We start from the raw sequence: 10,939 nt of genomic DNA, 5'->3' as shown, positions 1-10,939 counted from the left end.
TATTATCGCATTTTTTATATGTATACATATCTATGTGTTCATTAATGACGCCTAGCAACCGTACACTCTGGTACGGCCAATGCACCAGGGGCTTAAGTACCCACAATATGGTGTGAAAAGTCCGAACACTTTCACAAGTGCGGCACCCCGAACTTATAGCATTATATGCATCAGCTACAAATCATGTCTTTGGTCAAATGTTGGGTTTGCCCGGCTCCTATGTTTTGGTACCTTACGTTCCGCTCTATCGGCTAAGGTAGCGCTAGGAGAACTACTGCGATTGTGCCCCGGTTCTGCCGGGCCGAGCACCTCAGTACAGAAAGCTAAAACTGACTGTCATGATAAGGCGAGAGACTGGTCGCTGTTCGGCGAGGTTTTTCGAGTTCCTAAAGACTTAGGCCGCTTAGGGAGAGGGTACGGCTCCGTCCGGCTTACAGGCGTGTATCGTGCCCCGAATTCGGCCTTCCGAATACCAGGGGCTTCGCCGAAATTTAAAATTATAGAATTCTATGGCTAAGTGAGAGTGATAAAGCATTATTAGTCCGGTTGCCTTGTTCGTTGTGCTGAGCACCTCCCCCGAAGGACCCAAACATGGGAACAAGAGTACTCAGGTTTATCCCGAACACCCCAGCACGCGCGGCATGGGGGCAGAAGCCGAGGACTAGCCATCTCTCAGATTGGATAAACGGCCAAACAGAAGGTAATATTTTAAATTCAAACAAGCGTTGCATAGCGCATATGAAACAAGTTTTCATCTCACAGGATAAAAAAACGAGCAAGTCTCATTCAAATATTACATTTTGCAATCACTCATCCGCGATAAGACGGGCACCCGGTAGAACACCCTCGTAGTACATCTCAGGGTGGCAGTGCTCCTTGCCCTCCGGCGGCCCCTCCTTGATCAGCTTCACGGCGTCTAGCTTGACCCACTGCGTTTTTACACGGGCAAAGGCCCGGCGTGCACCTTCAATGCAGACGGATCACTTGACGACCTCCAGCCGTGGGCAGGCATCCACAAGCCGCCTCACCAGGCCAAAGAAGCTGTTCGGAAGGGCATCGCCAGGCCACAACCGGACTATGAAGCCCTTCATGGCCTGATCGGCCGCCTTATGTAGCTCGGCCATCTGCTTCAGCTGGTCACTCATCGGCACCGGATGTTCGGCCTCAGCATACTGAGACCAAAATAGCTTCTCCGTCGAGCTTCCATCCTCGGCCTGGTAAAATTGTGCGGCATCGGACACACTGCGGGGCAAATCTGCGAATGCTCCTAGAGAGCTCCGGATTCGGGTAAGTAATCGGTAATTTACTTTTACATGCTTGCTTTGCATATAGAATGCCTTACCTGCCGCTATCTTCTTCATCACATCGATCTCTTGGAGGGCCTTTTGGGCTTCGGCCTTGGCACTCTTCGCGCTCTCATGGCCCGCGGCAAGCTCAGACTCTCGCGACTTCAAGTTTAGCTCCAACGCCTCGTGCTTCATCACGAGAGCCTGGAGCTCTTGCTGCACCTCGCCCACCCAAGCCTCGTGCCTCTCTCGCTCGGTGCGCTCCTTGGCCGCTGTATCTTCGGCCTTGGTCAGCGCTTGCTTCAGGGTCACCACCTCGGTCGTGGCCCCTGGCAAAACATACAATAATCCTGTCATTTTGCAATCGCGTCCTTTTTAATATACATATATCTATAGACGGGGTGTTACTTACCCCTGTTCTCCTAGAGCTGCCTCTTAGGAAGGCCGAGCTCTTTCTGGGACCCCTCGAGGGCCTCCTTCAGTACGGCGACCTCCGCAGTTAGTGCGGCGGACGCCAGAAGCGAAGCCTGCATATGCATATTGACATACTTATATTAGACCCCTGCGATATTATTTGATCCTCTGTTCGGATTTTCTTTGCGAACACCGAACAAAGAATCAGGGGCTACTGTCTATGCGGTAATACTTCTACTACATTTTAAAACACATACCTCGCAGCCTGTTAGAAGGCTAGTACAGGTGAGGGAGTCCTGGATTAGGGGGTGTTCGTATAGCCGGACTATACCTTCAGCCAGACTCCTGGACTATGAAGATACAAGATTGAAAACTCCGTCCCGTGTCCGGAAGGGACTTTCCTTGGCGTGGAAGGCAAGCTTGGCGATACGGATATGAAGATCTCCTGCCATTGTAACCGACTTTGTGTAACCCTAACTCTCTCCGGTGTCTATATAAACCGAAGGGTTTTAGTCCGTAGGACGACATACACATCAACAATCATACCATAGGCTAGCTTCTAGGGTTTAGCCTCTTCGATCTCGTGGTAGATCTACTCTTGTACTACCCATATCATCAATATTAATCAAGCAGGACGTAGGGTTTTACCTCCATCGAGAGGGCCCGAACCTGGGTAAAACATCGTGTCCCTTGCCTCCTGTTACCATCCGGCCTAGACGCACAGTTCGGGACCCCCTACCCGAGATCCGCCGGTTTTGACACCGACATTGGTGCTTTCATTGAGAGTTCCTCTGTGTCGTCGCCGTCAGGCTCTATGGCTCCTACGATCATCGATAGCGATGCAGTCCAGGGTGAGACCTTCCTCCCCGGACAGATCTTCGTCTTCGGCGGCTTCGCACCGCGGGCCAATTCGCTTGGCCGTCTGGAGCAGATCGAAAGCTACGCCCCTGGCCGTCAGGTCAGATTTGGAAGTTTAAACCACATGGCTGACATCCGCGGGGACTTGATCTTCGACGGATTCGAGCCACTGCCGAGCGCGCCGCACTATCACGATGAGCTTGGTCTAGCTCTGCCGCCGAACAGTGCCCTGGAGGCCGCACCCGCGTCGGCTTCGACTCTTAATTCGGAGCCAACCGCGCCGATCGAGGATGGGTGGTTGGACGCCGCCTCGGGGGCTGCGATCCCAACGGCGATTGAGCCGAACACTAGCCCCGCACTCCACGAGACTCATGATTCCAAGGAGTCGGACTCCTCTCCGGACTCCGAACCATTCGCGCCTCTGCCAATCGAATCCGATTGGGCGCTGATCATGGAGTTTACTGCCGCGGGCATCTTTCAGCACTCTCCCTTTGGCGATATTACAAAATCACTAAAGTCTCTCTCTTTATCAGGAGAGCCCTGGCCGGACTACGGTCAGCGATATCGGGATGCGGACGAGGAAGAAATTCAAAGCCCGCCCACCACCCACTTTGTAGCCACTGTCGACAATTTAACCGACATGCTCGACTTCGACTCCGAAGACATCGACGGTATGGACGCCGATGAAGGAGACGATGAAGAACCAGCGCCTATCGGGCCCTGGAACGCCACCTCATCATATGACGTATACATGGTGGACGCACCAAAAGATGACGACGAGGAGCGGAAGGACGCATCGAAGGCTTGTTCCCTCGAAAAGCAGTCAAAGCAGCGACACAAGCGCCGCCCCAAATCCCGCCTCGACAGAAATAGCGATCACGCAGACCCAGCGCTAGAGCAGGGAGAACCGCTGCCGGACAACGGCAACCCGGATAATCAAACCGAACAAACAAATCCTATCAAGGATAATGGTCCGGACGACATAATGCCGGACAAATACCCGGAGCAACAGACTGCCCGTAAAAGGCTTGTTGCCACCGCGAGGAGCCTGAAAAAGCAGAAACAAAGGCTCAAGGCCACGCAAGACACACTCCAATTCAGATGGAGTAAAATACTCAGCACTTCAGCAAGGTACAGCGACAATCGCCCTTCCAAAAGCTACCCAAAGCGGAAGCTGCTACCCGAATTCGATGAGGAGGCCTCAGAACCCCCACAACCAAATATCAAAGCAGCCACCTGGTCGGATAGATGACCCCTCTACCAACACAGAGTGGCATACAACGCCACTCACAATACAATACGCGACCCATGCGAGGGCTCGCACCCAAAGGACGGCGCAACCAGATCCATCTATGGACCACGCAAGCGCGCCCTAGCATACAATGCAACACAACAAACATCTGAACAACGCAGTACACCCAGCTAGAGGGGAGCCGCACACCCCCTATGTTTCACCGATGAGGTGCTGGACCACGAATTTCCAGAGGGATTCAAGCCCGTAAACATAGAGGCATACGACGGAACAACAGACCCTGGGGTCTGGATTGAGGACTATATCCTTCATATCCATATGGCTCGAGGAGATGATCTCCACGCCATCAAGTACCTACCCCTCAAGCTCAAAGGGCCAGCTCGTCACTGGCTCAAAGGCCTCCCAGAAAGCTCCATTGGAAGTTGGGAAGAGCTCGAAGACGCTTTTCGGGCAAATTTTCAAGGGACATATGTCCGACCTCTGGATGCGGACGATTTGAGTCATATAACTCAACAGCCTGGAGAGTCAGCCCGAAAGCTTTGGAACAGGTTTCTTACTAAAAGGAACCAGATTGTCGACTGTCCAGACGCCGAAGCCTTAACAGCTTTCAAGCATAGCGTCCGTGACGAATGGCTCGCCAGACTCCTCGGCCAAAATAAGCCGAGAACGATGGCCGCATTAACAAACCTCATGACCCGCTTTTTCGCGGGGGAGGACAGCTGGCTAGCCAGATGCAGCACCAGCGACCCCAGTACATCTGAAGTTAGAGATGGAAACGGGAAATCACGGCGAACAGCAATAACAAACGCCTGAATAAAGAAGGCAGCACGAAGGGCACGACAGTAAATGCCGGATTCAAAAGCTCTCGCCCAGGTCAAAAGCCGCCCCCTAAAGGCACCAGGGATGAACTGTCCAGCCTCAATAAAATTCTGGACCAAGTATGTCAGATTCATAGTACCCCTGGTAAACCTGCTAATCATACCCACAGAGAATGTTGGGTCTTCAAGCAGTCCGACAAGCTCAACGCCGTACACAAGGGGGAGGATACACTAAGTGAAGACGAGGACGACCCCCCCAAGCAAGACTCGGGGGAACAAAAGCAATTTCCACCAGAAGTCAAAACAGTAAACGTGTTACACGTAATCAAGGAAAAAAACAATGCGGCACTCCCAGGAAAGTATACCCAAGTGCCTATCACCACGAAGTCATGCCACTGGACATCTCAACCGATCACTTTCGACCATCGCGATTACTCAGCAGGTATCCAACACGCAGGATGGGCTGCCCTGGTATTAGACCCAGTAATTGGCGGATATCACTTCACAAGGGTCTTGATGGATGGCGGCAGTAGTCTAAATCTAATATATCAAGATACAATCCGCGGGATGGGGATAGACCCAACACAAATTCGCCATAGCAATACTACCTTTAAAGGAGTAACGCCAGGCCCAGGGGCTCGTTGTACGGGCTCCCTCCTACTACAAGTTACATTCGGCTCCCCCGATAACTTCCGTCGCGAGCATTTAACTTTCCACATCGATCCGTTTCAAAGTGGCTATCAAGCACTGCTCGGACACGAAGCTTTCGCTCGCTTTAATGCAATACCACACTACACCTCCCTCACACTCAAGATGCCCGGTCCACGTGGCATCATTACAGTGCACAGAAATATCAAGCGATCTCTGTGCGCCGAAGAGAGTGAGGCTGCCTTGGCCGCCGCACACTAAAGGCGCCCGGACAAACGAAAGCATCCAATAGGTCGTCAAGACCTCAGATACAACTAATCAAGTCCGGCGCCGCTATTTATACGGAAATAAGTGGTCACACCCCTATTTGTCAATACAAGGGGCTCAACGCGCGCAGACAAGTGGCAATTTCTTATCATCTTGAATTATACATGGTTTCTTTAAAAACTATCCTTTTGCACGAGAACTTTTTCACTTAACTTCCTCTCTTTTACAGACGATCATCGTGCTACACCCGTCCAGGATACGGCACAACGGAGACACAGGCGTAGACGTGCAGCAGGGACCCGCTCCAAGGATTCTTTTTAGATTAAGACCCTGTGTAAACCTTTTTTACTGTCTCTTGTTGATACATATCCACCGTTGAGAAGGATGCTGACGTCTTGGCATGTGGCCACGCCAGAACAATGCACGTGCCTGGACACACGGGGCTTCTTACAAAACGCCACTATTTAGGCCCGGTTTATACCACAAAGACCGAATACCTTAGGGAGTATTCGGCGTCGCGAGTTTGGCCCTATATGCATCAGCTCTGAATCATTGTCTTTGGTAAAATGTTGGGTTTGCCCGACTCCTGTGTTTTGGTGCCTTACGTTCCGCCTTGCCGGCTAAGGTAGCACCAGGAGAACTACTGCGATTGTGCCCTAGTTCACCCGGACGAGCACCTCAGTAGAGAAAGCCGAAAATTGACTGTCATGATATAGCGTGAGACTGGTCAACCACTCGATGACCTGTGGGAATGTTAGAATCCCTCCGCCTTAACGAAGGGCCGTTTCCCGGCCAGGCAGGTACGCACCCCGATATCGGGAGAGTGCGGAGCCACCAGGGGCTATCTAGTAGCCCCACTGTCAAACTCCTATGGCTAAGTGAAAGTGCTAAAGCATTATAGTCCGGTTGCCTCGCTCACTTCGCTATCACCTCCTTAATAGGACCAAGACGTTGGGTTAAGTGTTAATGCGTGTTTTTGCGAGCACCTCCGCATTATATGCGTGAGGGTTGAAGCCGACGGCTGCAATCTTTCAGGTTATACACATGTATATATAAACGGCCGCCCAAGAGGCATCATATTACTTTCAGGCAAAAGTATAAAAATAGCCTTATAAAAATTTATAGAAGCATTTCGCTTACATTGAGATTACATATCACTCAAACATAATATTTTTTGAGCACTGGGTCTCTATCAAACGGGCACCCTCAAGAACTTATTCAAAGTAGTGCTCGGAAGCCTTTCGACCTATAGCCGAATCCCGCGTTGCAACATTGGTAGCATCCATCTCCGCCCAATATGCCTTAACACGGGCAAAGGTCATCCGTGCGCCCTCTATGCACGCCGACCTCCTCATCGCATTAATGCGCGGCACCACATCAAGGACCTGCTGCACCAAGCTGAAATAGTTGTTCGGTTTTGACCTTCCCGGCCACAGCTGATCCACAACAGACCTCATAGAGAGTCCGGACAACCTGTTTAGTTCGGCCCATTCGGCTAATTGGTAGGTCAATGAAAGTGGACTCTCGGGAGAATGGAATTGTCTCCAAAATAGCTGGTCTACTCCATGATCTGTCTGACCCTGGAAGTACTTGGCCGCATCGGCCGCGCTCGCCGCCATATCCATATACACATCCTCCGAACTCCACAGCCGATCCAGAGGGGCATACCGTGGATCTCCGAATTTCCTCTGCAACATAAAGGATTTCCCAGCTACAATATCCCCGGCTTCCCGCAACTCCTCCTTCTTTGCCCTCATAGCAGAGCGGAGATCCTTTTTCGTCGCAGCAGCCTTTTCAAGGTCCGATGCCTTCGCTTGGTTTTCTTTTTCAAGAACCCGGCAACGGTCGGCGGCGGCTTTTAATTCTATAGCCATCTTGGCCATCTTGTCTCGGGTCTCGCCATGCGCGGCCTTCTTGGCTTGCAACTCTTCGGCCGCCTTCACAGCAGCCGCATTACCCAACCTCGCTTGTTCCTTGGCTCGGGGAAGTTCTGCCCGCAAGGCTTCAACAGTGGCAGCTCCATCTGCAGTCACAACATATTAAAGATACTGGCATCATGCTGCTCTTCCTATTGTGGTGTTTACCAGATAATGACACTTACCCTGTGCCTCGTCAAGCCTTTTGTTAACAAGCTCGATGTCGGCGTCTGCCGCATCCAACTGCCGTTCTAAATGGGCAAACTCGCTAGTCCGGCTAGCCAACGGAGCTTCTGTCACCTACACATAGAGGCGGTATGGTTATTACCTGGGAATATGATCCTCTGTTCGTCATCGTTTCCGATGACAACCAGAGTCTCAGGGGCTACTATCTACACAGGGGACACCTAGCATGTGCAGGACTATCATACATTCTTTTACGTACCTCAAAGCCTATCAGTAGACTCATAAAAGCTTCATACAATCCGCTTTCGGCGGATGATATTCTCTCCATCACCGTATTCATCAGCACACGGTGTTCATCTGAGATGGCCGCTCGCCCCACCAACTCCCTCAGAACATCCGATCACACACTAGACGGTGCCGGACTCTTTTGTCTGCTCTCTTCGGGAGCCGGACATTGGGAGCTTCGGGGGTCAATGGGATTATCTTCTGGCCTCACCGGACTCGGAGAGGCCCTCCGCGACAACACTTCCGGGTCGCCCACTTCCGGAGCGGAGGAGTCTGGAGGAGGCGTTTCGCTCTCCATCATCTCTGGAAGAAGATCCCCCGAAGATGAGCTCATTTGAGAGGGGCTAAGGCCCGAACTGCAAAAATATATGCGGTGGTTATCTTCTCAGAAGAAAAAGATGGCATATCTGTACTATTAAAGTATTTCGGGTCACTTATGACTCGCGGGAGAATTGATCCCCCCGCGGACTTTGTGCCGCAATGGCGCCCCCCAAGGTAGGACCCTCTGTGGGAGACTTCTTCTCCCGTTTGGAAGCTTCGGCTTCCGGATCCCCGGGCGCAGTCCTTTTCCTCTTCTGGTCGCCTTCCCTCATGGAAACGCTCGCTCCCTCGGCTAGAATGGGCAGCGTTGGGGGCCCGCATCCGCCCGCATTATCCTCCACAGTATCTTCCTTCAAGGGCTCCGGGCAAGGTGCGGTCTGGAGCATCTTTTCCAATACTGGATTTTCCAAACCCTCAGGGAGGGGGGCCGAACACCGAATCAACTTCGCCTTTGTTAGCCAGTCCTGGTCAAAAAGCAAACTCTTGGAAATAAGTTCGTAACAAAGGAGAGATAGTATGTTCGGCCGGAAGATGCCTTACTTGTTCGGCGGCGCGGTTACTACTCAGGCCCACGTCCTCGGAGATTTCCGGACACTCCACCTGAGGTCTGAAGAATGACTTGTACATCTCCTCGTGCGTCAGGCCAAGAAAATTTTGAATGACACGTTGTCCCTCGGGATTGAACTCCCATAGGCAAAGAGGCCGGCGTTTGCAAGGCTGGACTTGACGAACCAGCATAACTTGTATTACTGCAACCAAACTGAAATCTCCATTGAAGAGATCTCGAATGCGGCTTTGCAGTATAGGCACGTCCTTGGCTGGACCCCAGCTCAGACCTCTGCTGATCCATGACATCAGTTGTGATGGAGGGCCCAAGCGGAAAACAGGGCGGCCGCCCACTTGGCACTTCTAGGAGCCATGATGTAGAACCACTCCTGTTGCCACAATTCAGACACCTATGGGATGGAACCTTTAGGCCACGGAGCTCCCGTCATCTTGCGTATTGAGGCACCTCCACTCGCTGCATGTTGCCCTTCGATCATCTTTGGCTTCACTTCAAAGGTCTTGAGCCAGAGGACAAAGTGAGGAGTGACCCGGAGGAAGGCCTCGCACATGACAATGAATGTTGTGATATGAAGAAAAGAGTCTGGAGCTAGATCATGGAAGTCTAGCCCGTAATAAAACATCAGACCCCTGACGAAAGGATCCAAAGCAAGGCCTAGACCTCGGAGGAAGTGGGAGATGAACATGACGTTCTCGTTGGGTTTGGGGGTGGGAATGGCCTGCCCTCGGGGAGGCAGCCGATGCAAAATCTCGGCGGTCAGATATCTGGCCTCCCTCAACTTTTTGATGTCTTCTTCCGTGACGGAGGAAGGCACCCATTGGCCTTGAAAGCTAGATCCGGACATGACTGAAGGTTCGGAGCACCTGACCTGAACTTCGGGCGTTTGAGCTTGAGGTGGGGGAAGGATTCGATTGAGCACGGGAGGGAAAAATAAAATCCTTGTCCCCTTTATAAAGAGGGTGAATATCAAGCGTCTTCTCCGTGTCCGCTTGGACTTGCCTATAATCTAGGAGTCCTAGAAGCGGTTGGGTTACCCACGCCCGTATTGATGAGAATTCCGGGATAAGGGGACACGATCTCTGCTTTAACAAGACGTGCCAAGGAAACCGCCTCGCATGACGCATTGAGGTGGGATAATGAAACGTCTCGGATAAAGGCTTGGCCGTGGTGTGACACGCTACGGAATACGCCAGCAAATTAGATTGGTGTAAATATTATTCTCTCTATGGCAATATGTGGAAACTTATTTTGCAGAGCCGGACACTACCTTTGTGTTCAAAATCATCTATGAAGTACTTGGAGGAGGAACCCGCCTTGCAATGCCGAAGACAATCTGCGCGCCAGACTCGTTGTCATTGAAGCCTGGTTCAGGGGCTACTGAGGGAGTCCTGGATTAGGGGGTGTTCGGATAGCCGGATTATACCTTCAGCCGGACTCCAGGACTATGAAGATACAAGATTGAAGACTCTGTCTCATGTCCGGAAGGGACTTTCCTTGGCGTGGAAGGCAAGCTTGACGATACGGATATGAAGATCTCCTACCATGGTAACCGACTTTGTGTAACCCTAACTCTCTCCGGTGTCCATATAAACCGGAGGGTTTTAGTCCGTAGGATGACATATACATCAACAATCATACCATAGGCTAGCTTCTAGGGTTTAGCCTCTTCGATCTCGTGGTAGATCTACTCTTGTACTACCCATATCATCAATATTAATCAAGCAGGACGTAGGGTTTTACCTCCATCGAGAGGGCCCGAACCTGGGTAAAACTTTGTGTCCCTTGCCTCCTGTTACCATCCGGCCTAGACGCACAGTTCGGGACCCCCTACCCGAGATCCACCGGTTTTGACACCGACAACAGGCTTCAGTCAATCCGCTCTTGGCGGACTGAACCTTCTGGATCACCGCACTCATGATAGTGCGGTGCTCCTCCTCGATGGAAGCACTGCGAAGCACTTCCAACATAGTGTCCAGAGCCTCTGGATGGACAGAGGTCACCGGCACAGGCGTTTCATCCCCCTTAGAAGGAGCGTCCTTCCCTTCTTGGACCCTCCGGCTTCCCCAGTTGGGGCGGCCTTCCTTTTCTTGTCTCCCCTAGTCGGTGGGGGAGCCTCTTCTTCC

Source organism: Triticum urartu, chromosome 4A (genome assembly GCF_056163025.1).
Source record: "Triticum urartu cultivar PI428250 chromosome 4A, HENAU_Tu73, whole genome shotgun sequence".
NCBI classification, from domain to species: domain Eukaryota; kingdom Viridiplantae; phylum Streptophyta; class Magnoliopsida; order Poales; family Poaceae; genus Triticum; species Triticum urartu.
Note: the sequence above shows the minus strand (reverse complement) of the source record.